General features: G+C 40.1%; 1 protein-coding gene and 1 long non-coding RNA gene across 4 annotated transcripts in view; one reads left to right on the forward strand and one right to left on the reverse strand.

Annotated features, from left to right (window-relative positions):
• The window catches only part of Cpq (carboxypeptidase Q), a 435,107-nt gene that overhangs the window by 67,622 nt on the left and 352,229 nt on the right, over positions 1-15,256 (forward strand). The window lies entirely within an intron of this gene.
• On the reverse strand, positions 1,094-10,119 carry LOC102007892. Of its 2 annotated transcripts, XR_260476.2 has the most exons (4): positions 9,360-9,676; positions 6,471-6,512; positions 2,088-2,510; positions 1,094-1,460 (listed from the first exon to the last, which is right to left on the reverse strand). It is a non-coding gene; the product is annotated as an uncharacterized LOC102007892 (long non-coding RNA). The 2 variants fall into 2 exon arrangements; XR_001233450.1 differs by lacking the exons at positions 6,471-6,512; positions 9,360-9,676 and adding an exon at positions 10,100-10,119.

The following is a 15,256-nucleotide window of genomic DNA, read 5'->3' on the forward strand; positions in this document are numbered from 1 at the left end:
TGTAGTTGAGGATAGCAGTATGTAATGGCAGTTGTTTTTTAAAAAGTAAAATCTACACGTGTCATTCTGGTACTAGAAAAGAAAGCATGGTTGATACAAAAACTTACACATAAATATCTGTAAGAGTTTTATGTGTTATAGTCCCAAATAAGAAATAATCAAAATATCCATCAGAAGGTGAATGGATGAATGAACTCTGGTATAGTCACTCCAAAGAATAGTACTCAGTAAAAAGAAACAGATTATTGGGGCATGTTATCTCATATATGAATCTCAAAACAACTATACTGGGTCATGGAAGCCAGATATAAGCGGCATATAACTATATGGTTTCTTTTATATAAAATTTTAGTAAATGCAAGCTAATACACAGTAGCGGAGAACAGATTGATGTTTTCCTTGTGGCAGGTATAGAAAGTTACAAGAAAGAAAAGGAAGGAAGAAGCATTGGGTATCTGACGAACTTCTGGGGACTCTTCACTCTATGTTCATTAGCTTTACTTGCTAAGCATATATTCATTAGTTAACAAATATATATTCATTGAATATATATTGAAATATATATTCTTTTAAAATATATATATAACTGTGGTAATGATCTCATGGATGTAAAATTATGTCAAAATTCATCAAATTCTATACTTTGAGTATGCACTTTATTATATGTTAATTACACCTCAGTAAAAGTGCTAAAGAGATGATTGATTGGACCAATGGTACAAAGAATCAAAAATAAAGTGAAAAAGTACAAGAATATTAGCAATCAGCTTTCTGAGCTATTAAAATTTCCACTAGTATTTCAGTGGCGTTCAGGCAACAGTTTTTGTTTTTTTTTTCTGGTCTACTTTAGGGAATATATAATCCAGGCAGTCAAGAGATTAGGAAGAGACTCCTGAAAGCTTTGGTAGCCCTAAGATACAGCACCAGCCACACACATGCCAAGACAAATTGAGACACATTAACCTTTCTTCATTGCCATTAGTTTCTTTGAGTTAAATGCGTATTCAGCTTTGGTTCTAGTTGCCAGAGGCTACTTGTTTCAAGTCCATGATTGGCTCCCCACGTTGGGCATGGCATTCAGTAAAGCCAGCCTTTGCACCTGTGTTTGTTAAAAATCTGCACCTAAATGAGTTTGGAACAAGAAAGAAAAGTAACTAGAAGCAGATTTATTGCAGTCTGGACTTAGCTACTTGGCTGACCTCTTTTTGCTGGATTTCTGGGTTGATTAGACTTCACTAATTGATGGGGCAGCAGGAGTGATAGCCCAGGCAGAGCCCCCCTTGCCCTCGACTTGGACTTAGTACAGACATGCCCGGTGGTCAAGTCATGTGCTTTCTAGTTTGGAAACAGACATTGGAACAAAGTTCCTGGAACAGGATTGTAGGGTTCTTCGATGCAGAGACCAAGATGATTTCCAAAAAGATGGCTCAGGTAACTTGGTCCTTGTTTCATTCCCATCTCTAGAAGAAAAAAAAAAACTCCAAAGTTTAGAGCATCTAAAATATTTTTGATGTAGTGACACTGAATGTGAATAATTGGTGTCTGGTAAAATGGGCTTACCGTGTCTCTTGTTACTGAACAGAAAAGAACCCAGCAAAACCCCGTAGACAGACATAAACATTTCAGTCCAAGATTAATTTCCAACCGGGGAGTAGAAAGCACAACAGTGCTGCGAAGTCACTTGCATTTAAACGTCCTCTTTTACAAGCCCATAAGCACATTGCACATAGTAGTATTACTACCGCGGAGACTTTACAGTAGGATACTGAAAGTAGGCCATGGATAGTCTTTTTAACCACTCTTTCATTTTGTTAAGCACTTGGTTCCATTAAAATGATACGGAGTGTAGAGAAAATATGCAGACCAGAGCAGTGCTGGGACTTACAGGGGGACCACCAACCCCAACTATGAGGTCAGCAAGGCTTCCCAAAGTGGGAGTCAGGGACTTCTGTCTCTTGCTGTCTCAGTGACAACGCGCAGTGCATTTAACTTCTCTGACTCTGTTTGGATGTAATAATCTCCCTCACTGAGTACTTATGAGGATTGAAGCAAGTGAGGTGCACAAAAGCACCTAGTCTATCACCTACCAGGGGAATGGTCACTGTGATTTTCCTCCTTCCATGTTTCTTCTCTCCAGCTTCCATCAAGTGAGGAATGTGACTTGCAAAGCAGACTACACAGAGACAACTTTCGGAGGGTTTTCTCATCGCCGTCTCTGTCACTTGGTGTTTATCTTTCTGCTCCAAACTCATTAGAGTCTTTTCCCTGCAGTGCTGATCTAGCTGTGCTCCTGTCTTTCATGTGCTGCCTGTGACACTTCATTATGGTTGGCTCTGTGAGCGAGAGCTGGAGGCAGAGGGGAGATGGAAAACAAGTGTAGTATCTGCGGGGCTGGATCGAGCAGAGCATGGATGTGGCGTCATCTGCCCTGGTGCCCTGTGGGTGAGGAGCCCCGAGAAGAGCATGCCTTAGTTACTGAATGGAGAGAAGAGGGCTGCACGCATGTTCTCCTGGGAGGACAGAAAAAGAATAAAATCATCTTCAAGAATAACAAAGATTTACTCTGTGACTATGGATCCCGAAAACAGCACATGATTCCTACTCTTGGCCAGGTCTAAAGTGCCGTAGAAGCAAATGGTGCAACTGTTCTTAGGGGACATTCTGACTGGCCAGCAGGCATTTCCCGTGCAGGGAAGCAATAGCAGAAAACCCCGCAACAAGCTGGGCACACTTTGCTTTTCGCCACTCTGTTTTGCCTTTGTTCTTTTTTTTCTGTGTTCTCTCCCTTGCTAGGAAGACTTTGCTTTTTTCCAGCCCAAATCACCTTCTCATGTTGCAAACCACCTAACCTCCAGACTTTTTTTTTCCACACAGCTGTCACAACAAACTTCCCCTCATCTGCTACTAAATGTATCAGACACCATTGTGCAGGCTTGGAGTTGCCTACTCATTACCCCAGGGCCTTCCAATAGAATGCGATGTTATCCAAAACTTCTCATCTGTTTCAAAGGGTACAATTTCCTGCATTCTCTGGAGGGAAATCAAATGCACTACATTTAGGAAATAGGACGATCTTTCACAGATTTAGTAGACCTCTAGGCAATTACGGGGTGATTATTCTGAACTTAGTGCTTCCTCACCTCATTTCCCATAACAGCGACAGGAGTGACCTGACTATGGGCTTTTCATCTTTCGAGGGAGACACCATCGGGAAATAAATCACAGAAATCGGGATGAGCTGTGGTAGCTTTGATTTCTCTCTCTTGTCGCCAGCCATTGTTTAACTTTAACCTCAGGCAGCCGGTTTTTCCCCTTTTCCTTCTGCAGTCTCTGAGATCCAAGAATCTTTTTTAGGAGTATCTCTGGAATCCTTTAAATTATATATACCTATGCACCGGATAAAGGTACATATCTTTTCTTTTAAATTACTTTTTGGACTTAGAAATTGCCCATGAAGAAAAAAATACTTTCAGCTGGTTTCCAGGCCTCTTTACAGTTCTTTTTCTCCTTCCTTCTCACCTCTGAACTGGGATATATTTCTTTCCACCATCATCTTTGCTCTACACTCCCGACTTGTCTCTGTCCAAGTGTCTCCCTAATTCCATTTTTATTTTTTCAGGTTATCTTTTTAATTTCCTGCTGTCAGACATCTGCTGTATCGCTTTGTGTCCTCCAATTCCTAGAAAACTTGTTCAATGAATGTTCTTTCTCCTTGGTATGATTTTTCTGGCTGGGCATTGATGTAGTGCTACAATGGTTTTATTTTACAGTGACTGATTAATCATTTTGAATAATTGTTTTAGCTCCATTACTGTGAATCTATTTGGTTTAACACTTTTCTTTTGCAACCTTTGATTAATGCCTGACCACTGGGAAAGAGGAATCTGCACATTAATTTCCCCTCGACACCACTGAGAAGTGCTCTTTCTCCTGCGTGAGAGCCCGAAGCGACAGATGCTCTGCGCTGGGTTGCAGAGGGGGGACGCGCTGCTGGAATAAGTCTGTGCGTTCTTAGCCAGTGTTTGCTGATGGTGCCGCGCGGCAGCCATTTCCTAGCAGAGAGCAAATGTTAGGATTTAGGGAAAAGTGTACCAGCAGATCAGGTTTTAGCGCCGAATGGCACATTTCTGCGGAGTTAACAGCGCATAGCTAGATGGTATTTTCTTTTTAAGCTCATGAAACTTAACAGCTGTTTAGTGAAGCGGTATTTTCATATATGTCTGTTTGACAGGTTTAATGGCAAATCTTGCAATAAGCACATGCTGAACAGGCTTCCCTGGCTGTAAGAAGAACTGGGTTTGCAGCGAGAGTCTTTCTGTATTTGTGTGTATGGGATGGGGAGGCCTGTCTAAAGCAGGGGAAAATGAAAGGCATGTTCCGAAAGAAATGACCAATATCTCTGCTCTGGGGTTCCTTGGAACTTGTTATTTCCAGCCAGTTCAGGGGAAGATAGCATGGGAGAAGCATGCTGTTTAGCGGTAAAGACATGCACGTACAGTTTACAGTACGCTTTCTGCAATGCTGTGCTGATGAATGGTAATTAAATCTATATAACCCAAGCCTTACGGTTTTCTACAGCTGGATCTCTGGAAGACTCTGTACTTTTTCTGATTCAAGAAAGCCCATATTCTCCTCTCTGCCTCTGGAAGAGGCTGCTGTGCCTTGTAATAGCTTTTTAATATTGCCAGATAGAAGACAAATTCTTCACTGGTTTTATTGGCAGAAGTAAGGCATTTCCTATCACTCTTATGTTGAAGGTCCACGTGTTGGGAAACTAGAACTTTATGAAGCTAGAATCCCGTTCCTTTCTTCCAGTTTTTCAGTTCTTTTAGACTGTGGGACCTCAGAAATGTTATGCCTGGGGTTATCTATTTTACTGTGGGTCTCCAAGGTTATGGAATGCACTTTTCATGATTTACCTGTCCTTTTATCGACTGTATGTGCCTGGCATGGCTGCTGATTGTGGGTGTGTGCACATGTGACAGAATCACAGATCACAGACTGCTGGTTCTCCAGGGAAGCTTCCCTCTTGGTCAGCCAGGCATCTTCTGCTAACAAAGGTACGCTGAGCTGTCGCCTGTCCTTTCTGAAGAGCAGAACAGGCTTTGTAAGCCAAGAATACAAAATTTGTCCTTCAGTTGATAAGTTTTTCAATGATTGGAATTTGAGTCATATTTCTTCACTTAAGCAATATGTAATCGCGCTTCCTCTTTATGTGTCTTCGACCCATTTTGATGTAGGTCAGTAGCCAGTTACTTTAGCCAGCTGCATGGCAAACACACCTCTTCGTGAACACTAGGAAATCAGGCTTTGCTGTTTACAGAAACTTGAAGGGGATAAAAAAACATCCAGAAGAAAAGACTAGTAGAGGGAGCCCAGCTAGTTTTCTAAGATGGAAAACTCAAAAATGTTCACTGCTAAACAGTAAAATGTCAGGAACACAAAATTAGTCATCCCACTGGCTCATGCTGAGTGGGATGAGTAGGGAAGGCAGAGAGAAGGTCACTGGACATTGCAGGGAATGGGGCCACAGCCCATTCAGTGTGGCCAGAAGGAGGAGAAGGTTCTACTGCAGGGCGCTCCCAGCAGCTCATCGTACCCACACCTCCTGAGCCCGCGTGCCTGAGAGTCTCTGGGAGGCAGCAGTAAAACATTGCCTCACCAGCCTGCTGTCACCGCGCTGGCTCCCACGATGGTTGGGAGCAGAAAGGCAAATGTTATGAAATTCCCCTGTGCCTGGCTGTTAGGATTTTCTCTCTTCCTTCTCCCCGTCCCCCTTCCTTCCTTCCCACTCCTGCCTTGTTCCGACAGCGCCTGTGCTTTGTTGAGGCTGTTGTGTCCAGTTCCAAAAACATTTGAAACTAAGAACCTTACCACAGCTTTTAGGAAAAATAATAGTGAGCCATTGGAGACAGCTGAGTCCTAGTCTAAGGTGGCAGGAGTAGGGCCTGGAGTGGCCTCATTGCGTCCTACAGCCTGAGTCTCATAAAGAGGCACAATTCTGGCTCAGTCCTGCATGTTTTACTTCTTTTCCCAGAAGTATAAATAATGGTTCATGATATTTAAAAAACAGTTTGAGCTTTTAAAAAATCAGATAAATAGGACTCAGTTTTTCTCTTGGAACACTTACAAAATTACAAGAAGTTTCAAAAAATAGTACAGACAGATTCTGTTGTCCTTTTGCCCACTTCCCCTAGTGATATATCTTGGTAACTACAGAATGATGTCAAAACCAGGAAGTTGTCAAGGGTACAATCTGTAGACCTTATTCAGGTTTCCTAAGGAGTCAATACTCCGTGGCTTTTTTTTCCCTAATAAAATTGAGGGAACAAAAGGTGAAGAAAAGGTTCCCTGTGAAAAAAAGTTCCACGTCTGGTTTTTTCCTTTCTTTTTGTATTGCCCTCCTGCCCCACATCCTATACAAAATGGGTATGGAAAAAGTTATGTCAACAAATAGTCAGAATACTTACTGTGCAGGGTGGTATGGTAGGTGTCAAGGAGGACAGGAATAACTGTAAGAAGAAAAAGTGTTCTGTATCTAGGAATCGTTTGCTTATGCAGAAACGTTCAGTTGAAGACCGTGAGTATTTACTAAGTGCGTTAAATCCATTTAGCATGGTCTTTGATTTAAAGAGACAAGAACTATCTTTATTCTAGAATGGACATCCACTCCTCCTTCTTACTCCACATATCTGATAGCTCTGTGAGAGCCTTCCAAAAGTAATTTTTTATCATTCTCTATGCTGCCTCCCTGTGTTCCACTGTGACTGCAATTAGTAGGCATTAGTGCCTGCTAAATGCCAGATTAATGCTAGAGAGTAGGGGTTCAAATCTGGACTTTACACAATGCTTGCCCCCTTGAATCCACAGTTCAGTGGGCAAGATAGGGACATAAGGAAGAAAATGTGGCATAAAAGATATAAGTAGAGGTATGAGTAGGGTCTATGTGGAGTACAGCTAACTCAGAGTGGAAGATTCCAGCTGAAGGTCCCAGAGGAGGTACAAGTTCAGCTGAGTGTATCTAAGGCTTCAAAGAGTGAGTAGGGATTCTATGACAAATGCTCAGCAAAAGAAGGGTCTGGGGGCTGGGGATTTAGCTCAGCGGCAAAAGCGCCTGCCTGGCAAATGCAAGGTCATGAGTTCTGTTCCCAGTACCGGAGAAAAACCAGAAAAACCAAATAAATAAATAAATAAATAAATAAAGTCCTCAAATCTTACAAAAAAAAAAGAAGGGTCTGAAGTAATGGGATGAACACATGTTAAGCTCCAAGATATAAGAAATAATGGCTCACCTAGGGAGCTCTGAGTAGTTACCATCGCTGGACCGTAGGATATGAGACAAAGAAGGACAAGGGGTGAATCTGGTAAAGGCGCCTGGGTCTTGCATGCCAGGCTGGGCGCTTTCTCATGATGGCAGGGGATCTGAACAGAGGAGGAGGTGCTTGAGCTATTTTCAAGAAGGGTAACTGCTATGGAGAGTGCATGGGAGAAGAGTCCAGAGATGGCCGTGTTAGCTCCAACCGAGGTCAGATACTGAGAAACTAAGGTGATGAGGATGGCTAGAGGGGGAGGGGGAGGGGGAGGGCAGGGCTGTTTAGGAGTCAAATTTGATAGCGTTTGGTGATTAACTGGTGTCCAGAAAAGTACCAAAGATTGGGGTGGTAGAACTGCCATGCACCAAGAGTGTGGATTCAAGATCATGCATCTGGAGAGGGACAGAAAAGACCAAGTCCCTGGTATCTCGACTCTCTTTATAAAAGAAACTTGTGAAAATGCCGCAGTTTCAAGGAGCAAAGTAATGCTCGAGCAAGAAAAGCACATAATCATTAAAGTGGTGAATCAGAGCCATACACCTCTATTATGAAGCACAACCACTTGCTTGATGAATTTATATAACTTATAGAATTCATGTATTCTATAAATACTTACTGGCAGCTACCATGCTATTTGATTTGTACAGAAAGACAAAACACTTTCCTTGAGGAGAATACGCTCAGTGAATTTTATGAAAGTAAAATGTTATCACAAGTAAGTAACATATAGCCTAGCAGGGCGACGGACACAAGAAACAGTAGCACACACTATGCTCTTGTAAAGGCAGCAAGCAATTCTGCCCAGGAATTGGAGACTGATAAGCTATACCTTGCATTGTGGTTTTGGTTTCTTCAAATGGAGGAAGGATGAAAGGGAATTTTTGGCAGAGGGGACAATATGAGCAAAATCAGAGCGGGGCAAAGAGTGTCAGTAACTTAAGGACTGGTGGGGCTGAGGTGTAAGGGGAAGGGAGCAGAGGGGAAAGATGACGAGGCCTCACGGGCTGTGTTAGTTGATTTGTACTGCTCTAACAAACTGCCAGAGACTGGCTAGTTTAGACAGAACAGAGATTGATTTTCTCACCGTTCTGGAGGCCAGAAGCCCAAGATCAAGGAGTTGGCATTGGGTGTTCGGTGGGGACTGCTCCTTGTTTCCAAGGTGGCCCCTTGTGGCTGCATCCTTCAGACTGGATGGATGTGTGTCCTTGAGGTGCAGTCAGAGGGACAGGAGACCAGATCAGTCTCATCAACCTGGAGACTTTTGATAAGGGCGCCAGTCTCATTCGTGATGGCAGAACCATCATGACTTAATCATTGCCCGGCTGCCACACCTCTTAATATTGTTGCATTGGGGATTATGTTTCAACAGGAATTTTGGAAGGGAAACCATCGTTCAAACAATAGCAAAAAGCCATAGCCATAGCACTGACAGTAAATGGTGGAGGGAACATATGTTTAAGCACAGGAATAATTTAATTTCCGCTTAAGATAAATCTGTGGCAGTACAGCAGATAGATCAGAAAGGGGCCTGGATTTAAGGCCGTGAGCTATGTGAGGAGGTGTTTCCGGTGAGGGTTAATGAGGTTGTTATTTAGGGCAGTGCTGGTGAGGGTGGACAGAGGGAAGTCAGGAAAGGATTTGAAGGAGGAATTACAGCCAGGTTTTGCCAACCATTCACCTCCTCTCCCTGAGAGAGAAAGCAGAATCCAATAAAATCCTGCCATTTCTGACTTAATGATTAGAATGGGGAACAAAGGAAGACCATAATTAGAATGGAAGATTCTGAGTTTAGAGCAGTACAAATAAAGAACAACCAGAGATGTAATAATGGAAGATTCTGAGTTTGGCTATGCAACACCAAAGGAGCACTGGGAAACTTAGATAGGTCCTAGGCCCTGTTTATGATATTAATCAGCATAAATAATATATTCTGGATCCCTGAGAAGTGCCTAAAAGTAGTATATCAGTTGGGGATGTATTTACAGATGAATGGAGCAGAGAACTCAGCTAACAGTGGCTGAAACAAGAAGAGTTTCTTTTTCTCACTTATCAGGACTGGTGGTGGTGTGGTTTTGGGTCAGCTGCTCAGTGATGGACTTGGACTTGCTCATATGATTGTGAACAGCAAAAGCAAGTCCAGCATCAGGACCACTTTCAAATGCTTCTGTTCGGGTATCATTGGGTAGAATTGACCACAGAGTTTCCTCTGGCTGGAAGGTCCACCGGAAGGTGACAAAGAGAATGTTGAACTCACTGAAGTCACGAGTTCTCCATGCTATGTCACAAGATGCCTCTTTTAAAGAAACAAATAATGTGCTTTGTTATCCTGAAACAAACTACGTAGATAATCTGCCTCTGGAAAATCTCAAATAATCAGTGAGTTATCCTAACTGGAATATAAAGGAGACATGGAAGCAAAATAGTTCATATTAAAATATTTCAAATGTAATTTCTGAGGCGTGATTACCAGGAGACATAATGACGTAGTCAGATTCTTGCATGGTGAACGTGATAGTAGCAAATACAGACTGTACTGGGAATGGGAATGGTGTTTCCAAAACCACAAACAGCATAGGCATTGGTGTTTTACCTGCTATTGGTAAAATTTTGGATAAAACAAAATAGTCTTCTCTTGATATACAGAGTAGTTGCTTCCTGAAAAGATCAATTTGTATTAAAATTGTACAAAGATTATTTTGTATTTGTACAACAGAGTTAAATTCAAGGCTTCCTATTTTAGAAACCTGTGTGGAGTACAAGAGAGTTTTCAGTACATAGACTCTCACCCATGCAGCAGTAGGTCTGGTGTTCTGGAACCCTGTACTAACCACTGAATTACCAGTCAGATCCCCACCCCTTTGTGACAACTCAGAATGCTGCCCTCCATATTTAAAATTCTCAGGTGTCTTTCCACACACACTGAGACCAAGTAGCATAGCTTAACAACACTGGACACAGCTTATGTTCCCAATTTGTGTTCCTGAGAGACTGAATGAGTAACTGGAGAGTTAAAGTGGGAAATGGAAGCCTACTCTTATTTGAGCTTTGAATTTAATACAGGCAAAAAAATCTTCCTTAAGACAGTTAAAGGGATAACTACTAAATCCAGAAATGTTACCAGGAATGCACCTGCTCTCCCTGAGACAGCAAGAAGAATCCGAGCTGGGTAGGAAGGTTGAATGTGCCAATGTCAGTGCTAGGACAGTGTTTCAGGTCTTTGTATCTGCCCCTCACCCTGGACTGCCGATGAAGAGTTACATTTATATCAGTGAATCCTGCTCAGCAGTGAAAGATTTAGGGGAAATATTTAAGTTTTCATGTAAGTAGTATATTCCGTCTTTAAAAGAAAAAAGTAACTGACAGTAAAAAAGTCAATAAAAATCTCAGGCTCTAAATCTTACTCCTTCTGCTTTCAGCACCGTCTCCTTTCTGTGTGTCCTTTCCCCTTCTGTTCGTGTATTCAGTCAGGCATCTCTAGCATAGGCTGAGACATTTCAAAAACATTTCTTTTTCAGGAAGAGTATTTAGAAATAGAAGCAAAGGGTTTTGTTTCCTCAAAATATAAACCTATTATTAGAGTACAATTCACAGTATGATAAATTTTGGTTTTGCTTCAGTTTGCTTCCATATTTAAGTAGAAAAGAAAGAGAATGACATTCTAAAGAATTTTATCTCTTTCTCTGAAAAAGATAATCTGTAACTATGGATTGTGAAAACAATATATGAAAAGCAAGTCCTTTTCAAACAATGCTCTAAAGTTGCCTTTGAATATATGTATGTTCAACCTTTATGAATTCCAAGGCATGGAATTGGGTACAGCTTGGGTTTTAAAGCAGGTGCTTAACATTTTGAAGGGTATATCACTTAATATTCCTATAGTATGACTTCACATAAAGGAACAATGAATTCAACCTTTTGTGTACAAGAATAAAAACATTTTAAAAGTTTGTGCAGTTTAAATTTAGACATTTGAAGTAGTTTTATAATTGCATGAAAAGAATGCTAGACCCTTCTTTGTCAATGAGGTTATTAGTATTTTAGGCAGTTTTCAGCGGAAGAAATCTTGAGTGTCTTTGTAAATGAATTGCTTGATTCATGCATCTTTTGTATGTTTGGATTAATTTCACAGCATTCTTTTCATCCCTCTGAAAATATAAAGAACAACCAGAGATGTAATAAGTAATGCTTATTTTGAGATTTTGAGGAACTCCATATGCTGTTCTTGTCCTGATGTGGTATTGAGTGGATTCTCTGTGCTAAGAAGAGAAGAGGTAGTGAAGGTCAGAGAGGACGTTTCCTCCCTTCCTCCCTTTCTTCCTTCTTTCCTCCCTTCGCCTGGGTGCAGGTGGGAGTTGGCCGCATTCGCAGTGCCCCGGTCACAGCATTCTGGCTTTTTTTCTCCATATATGCCCGCTTTACAAGTAGACTTTGAGTCAAACCTTGGGGAACAGCTCCTTCTTATTGCTGTTGTATCTTCTCCCATTTTTCCCTCTCCTCATCCACCTACTTTGTTGTTTCCCCTGAGTTTTGTAGGCTGTTTTAAAAAACCTTGCTCTCTTTGCATGAGTTCTTCTCATTCAAGTTTACTCCACTGCCAGCCCTGCCTTCCCTAGGTGCCAACAGTAACCTCTGGCTTACCCTTGAAATGGTAGCCCAAGCTGCTGATTCCCCGCCTCTCCCCTTCCCTCTCTTCTCTCCTCTCCTCTTACAGGACCTTCTAACGACTTCAGTCAAAGGACTTCTCACTTGTTTCCTTAAAGTTGGCAGGTCTTTGAGGCTGGGGATATTATACTATGTATTTATGTCTTTGGTGCCTGGTAGATTTGGTGCTTAGTAAGTTTTTGTTAAACAAAGAGAGAGATGAAATTATGACCTAAAACAAAACAAAACAAAACAAAACAAAACAAAACATCTTTTACAATGAATAAAGAGAAAATACTTCAGATGAGTAATACTGTGTGCCTTTACTGATTATCACAGAATGATTTTCTTCCTTTGTAGGTTCTATAGAACTACAGTACCATGCTAGGTAGCTTAATTTTGTTCAATCCACGTGACAGTATAGGAACTTTGTATTTTGAAATAACACTTGTTCAAAACAGCAAAGCTTCCTGTTGATCCCATTGGGAACTTTACGTGGGCTAGCCTGGTATCAATGCTTTGTGGTAGGATTTGGCTTCTAGTAACTGTGCCATTGTGATTTTATTCAATTTTCTCTTTTTCTTTGAAAAACAAATTATATATGTTTGTAATAACTGTGTAAAGTTTCACATTTTGATTTTCCTAAAACTAGTCTAGGTCTATCTCCTGGCACAGTATTAATATTAACAGTTTTGCTGACTGAATCTGTTTTCATTTTATCCAAACACTTCTTTATTTACTACCCTAAAATATTTCTACTTATGGGCAAATCTTTTTCATATGAGGTAGGACTAGTGTTTTAGTTATTTCATGTAAGCAAACTGATGCCTCTGACCATCCTCCCCTTTTTCACTGACTATAGGTCTATAATAAATTTTTTACACGTGATGACCCTAAATTTGTGTCTCAGAAGAGAATTTCTTCAAGCAGTTTTTGATTTTTTGATTATTGGCCTTTGTTAAACTCTATCCTGTCTATACATTTCAATATTTAATTTATATAAGTCTGTATCTCTTGCTTAGAATATACAAACTATATATTGGGTTATAGTTTTAGTGTTTTGAAATTACAGTTATATTGTATATTGTTTTTCTTAGGTGCATGTGATATATAACTATCTTGTTCCAATTTTGTTACTTCTGTAAGTATAGGCTATTAGTAATAATTATTATTTTCTACTGTTTATCAATAAAAAGTATCTTAGTTGGGACAATATAGCTTTCTAAAAACAGTAATAATAAAGGACTCTGTAATACTTTATTCAAATTATTTTCCAGGGAAAAGTAGGTTTTAAATCAACTAATAAGTGTTTACTATTACTTGTGTCAGGGGACTGGGCAACTTGTTCTGTACCTCATTGTTTTATGCTTTTAATCTTAGCAGATATTCTAATTGCTGATGTCAGGCAAACATCCTGTAAAACATAACAAACCTTCACTTTTAAATTACCCTACTTTTGAAAATGAGCATTTTTGCATTTGGACTGGAAGATGCAGAGTAGTTAGGGTATTCCAAACAACACTCACAGGTATCTGTGAATCTCAGTTTCTGTTTTAGAGTAATTGCATCTATTTTAGCATCAAAATTAATTTAACTGACCATGTTAGTAGGCATTAAATATTGTTATCAGAATGGCATGTTGTGCGTTCACACAAATAGCACAATGGAAAGGATATGAAAATGATAGACTTAGGTACTATTGTGTTTTGGACATGGTTTTCAATCAGACTTTAATGTGAAGTTGATATGTCGGGGTACCCCTGGGAGAAGCCCCGTCTCTCTTTGCTGCCTACTGATGTACCATTCCTTGAGGTTGTCTTCAGGTGTCTTATCATCTCTATAGGTTTTGAGGATCCACTTTGTTCTTCTCCACGTTTCCTTGGTACTCTCTGGATGAGTCTATTTTAGCACACATACTTCATTATAGTTACTCATTTTTCAGTTATAGTTACTCATTTAACACATTTGGATATCCATCATTGAGTTTCTATTATGTATAAATGCATACAGTTTTCTATAATAATTTGTAATCCTCCAGGAAGTCTGTGTCTGTCAGTCAGTTACCTGGTTGATTGCAGTTGCTAGTTTATCTGTGGCCTGGGAATCACAAAAAAGGCCTTCTCTGACTATAAAGTAAAGGCACGGACTAGGGATTCTTAAAGCTCTCCTTTATCTCCATAATGTTGCCATTGTATGATTCTAATTCACCACTAGAAATGTATGTAAAACACTTAATTAATGTTTTCAGACTGCTTAGAGAATTTTTAATGAGAAATAGATTCTTGTGGTTAGTGTTAATGAATACATGGCTATGAACATTTTTCCCTCCCTCCTTCCCTCCCTCCCTCCATCCCTCTTTCCTTCCTTCCTTCCTTCTGAACTAATAGAACATTTGAAAAGTATATTTTTCAAAATAAATTGTGGTCTGGTGAGATATTTTGATTGCTTAACAAAATTTAGCTTTTAAAAACCAAGCATCGGTATGGTAATCATAGAAACCAAGAACCTATACATGTAAATAGTTGTAATAAAAGGAAAGCAGTATCAATATATAGTTTTCATAATTATTCAAAATATGATGGAAAGTTTTTATTCCTGCAGCTTCCCTGTGAAGGAAGCACCGGTACTATAATACCCAAAGGAAGCTAAGACCTAGAAAAATTAAAGACTCAAACATTTCTTAAATAAAAATGTATTGGGTACCTACATTTGGGTCTAGCAATTGAAGGTGGAATGGAGAATAACTTACCTTACTTGACTTCCCTTCCAAGGGAGACAGATTGATGCACAAATACAAAGCTGATGACAGCAGTTGTGGTGGGCACATAGGAGATCATGCAGAGTACTCTGGAGTGCCGTTTGGCAAGGCTCCACAGAAGAGGTGATTTTGGAAGTATTCTCATTAAAGAATGAGGGGCAGCATTTGCCAGGAGGATGGGAATAGTCTGAGGAAGCTTTGCTGTAAAAGAGAATGAACATAGATAGAAACCCTAAGTTATGAAAAAGCCTGGAAATTCGAAGAACAGTGTGAAGTTCAGTGTAACTAGAGCATTATTGTCCAATTAAACATAAATGTGTAATTCAAAATTTTATGGTAAGCATATTCAAAATAGGTGAAATTAATAATATGTTTTACTTAACCCAATATATCTAAAATCTTTAAAATCAAATTAGGTATATTTTATACTTATAGAATTAAAATATCTCAATTTGGACTAGCCTCATTTCAAGTGGTCAGTGTCTAGAAGCTAGAGAGAGAGAGAAAGAGGGAGAAAGAGGAATAGAGAGAAAGAGAGACAGAG

This window comes from Chinchilla lanigera, unplaced genomic scaffold (assembly GCF_000276665.1).
Source record: "Chinchilla lanigera isolate Chin_1 unplaced genomic scaffold, ChiLan1.0 scaffold00016, whole genome shotgun sequence".
Lineage (NCBI taxonomy): Eukaryota > Metazoa > Chordata > Mammalia > Rodentia > Chinchillidae > Chinchilla > Chinchilla lanigera.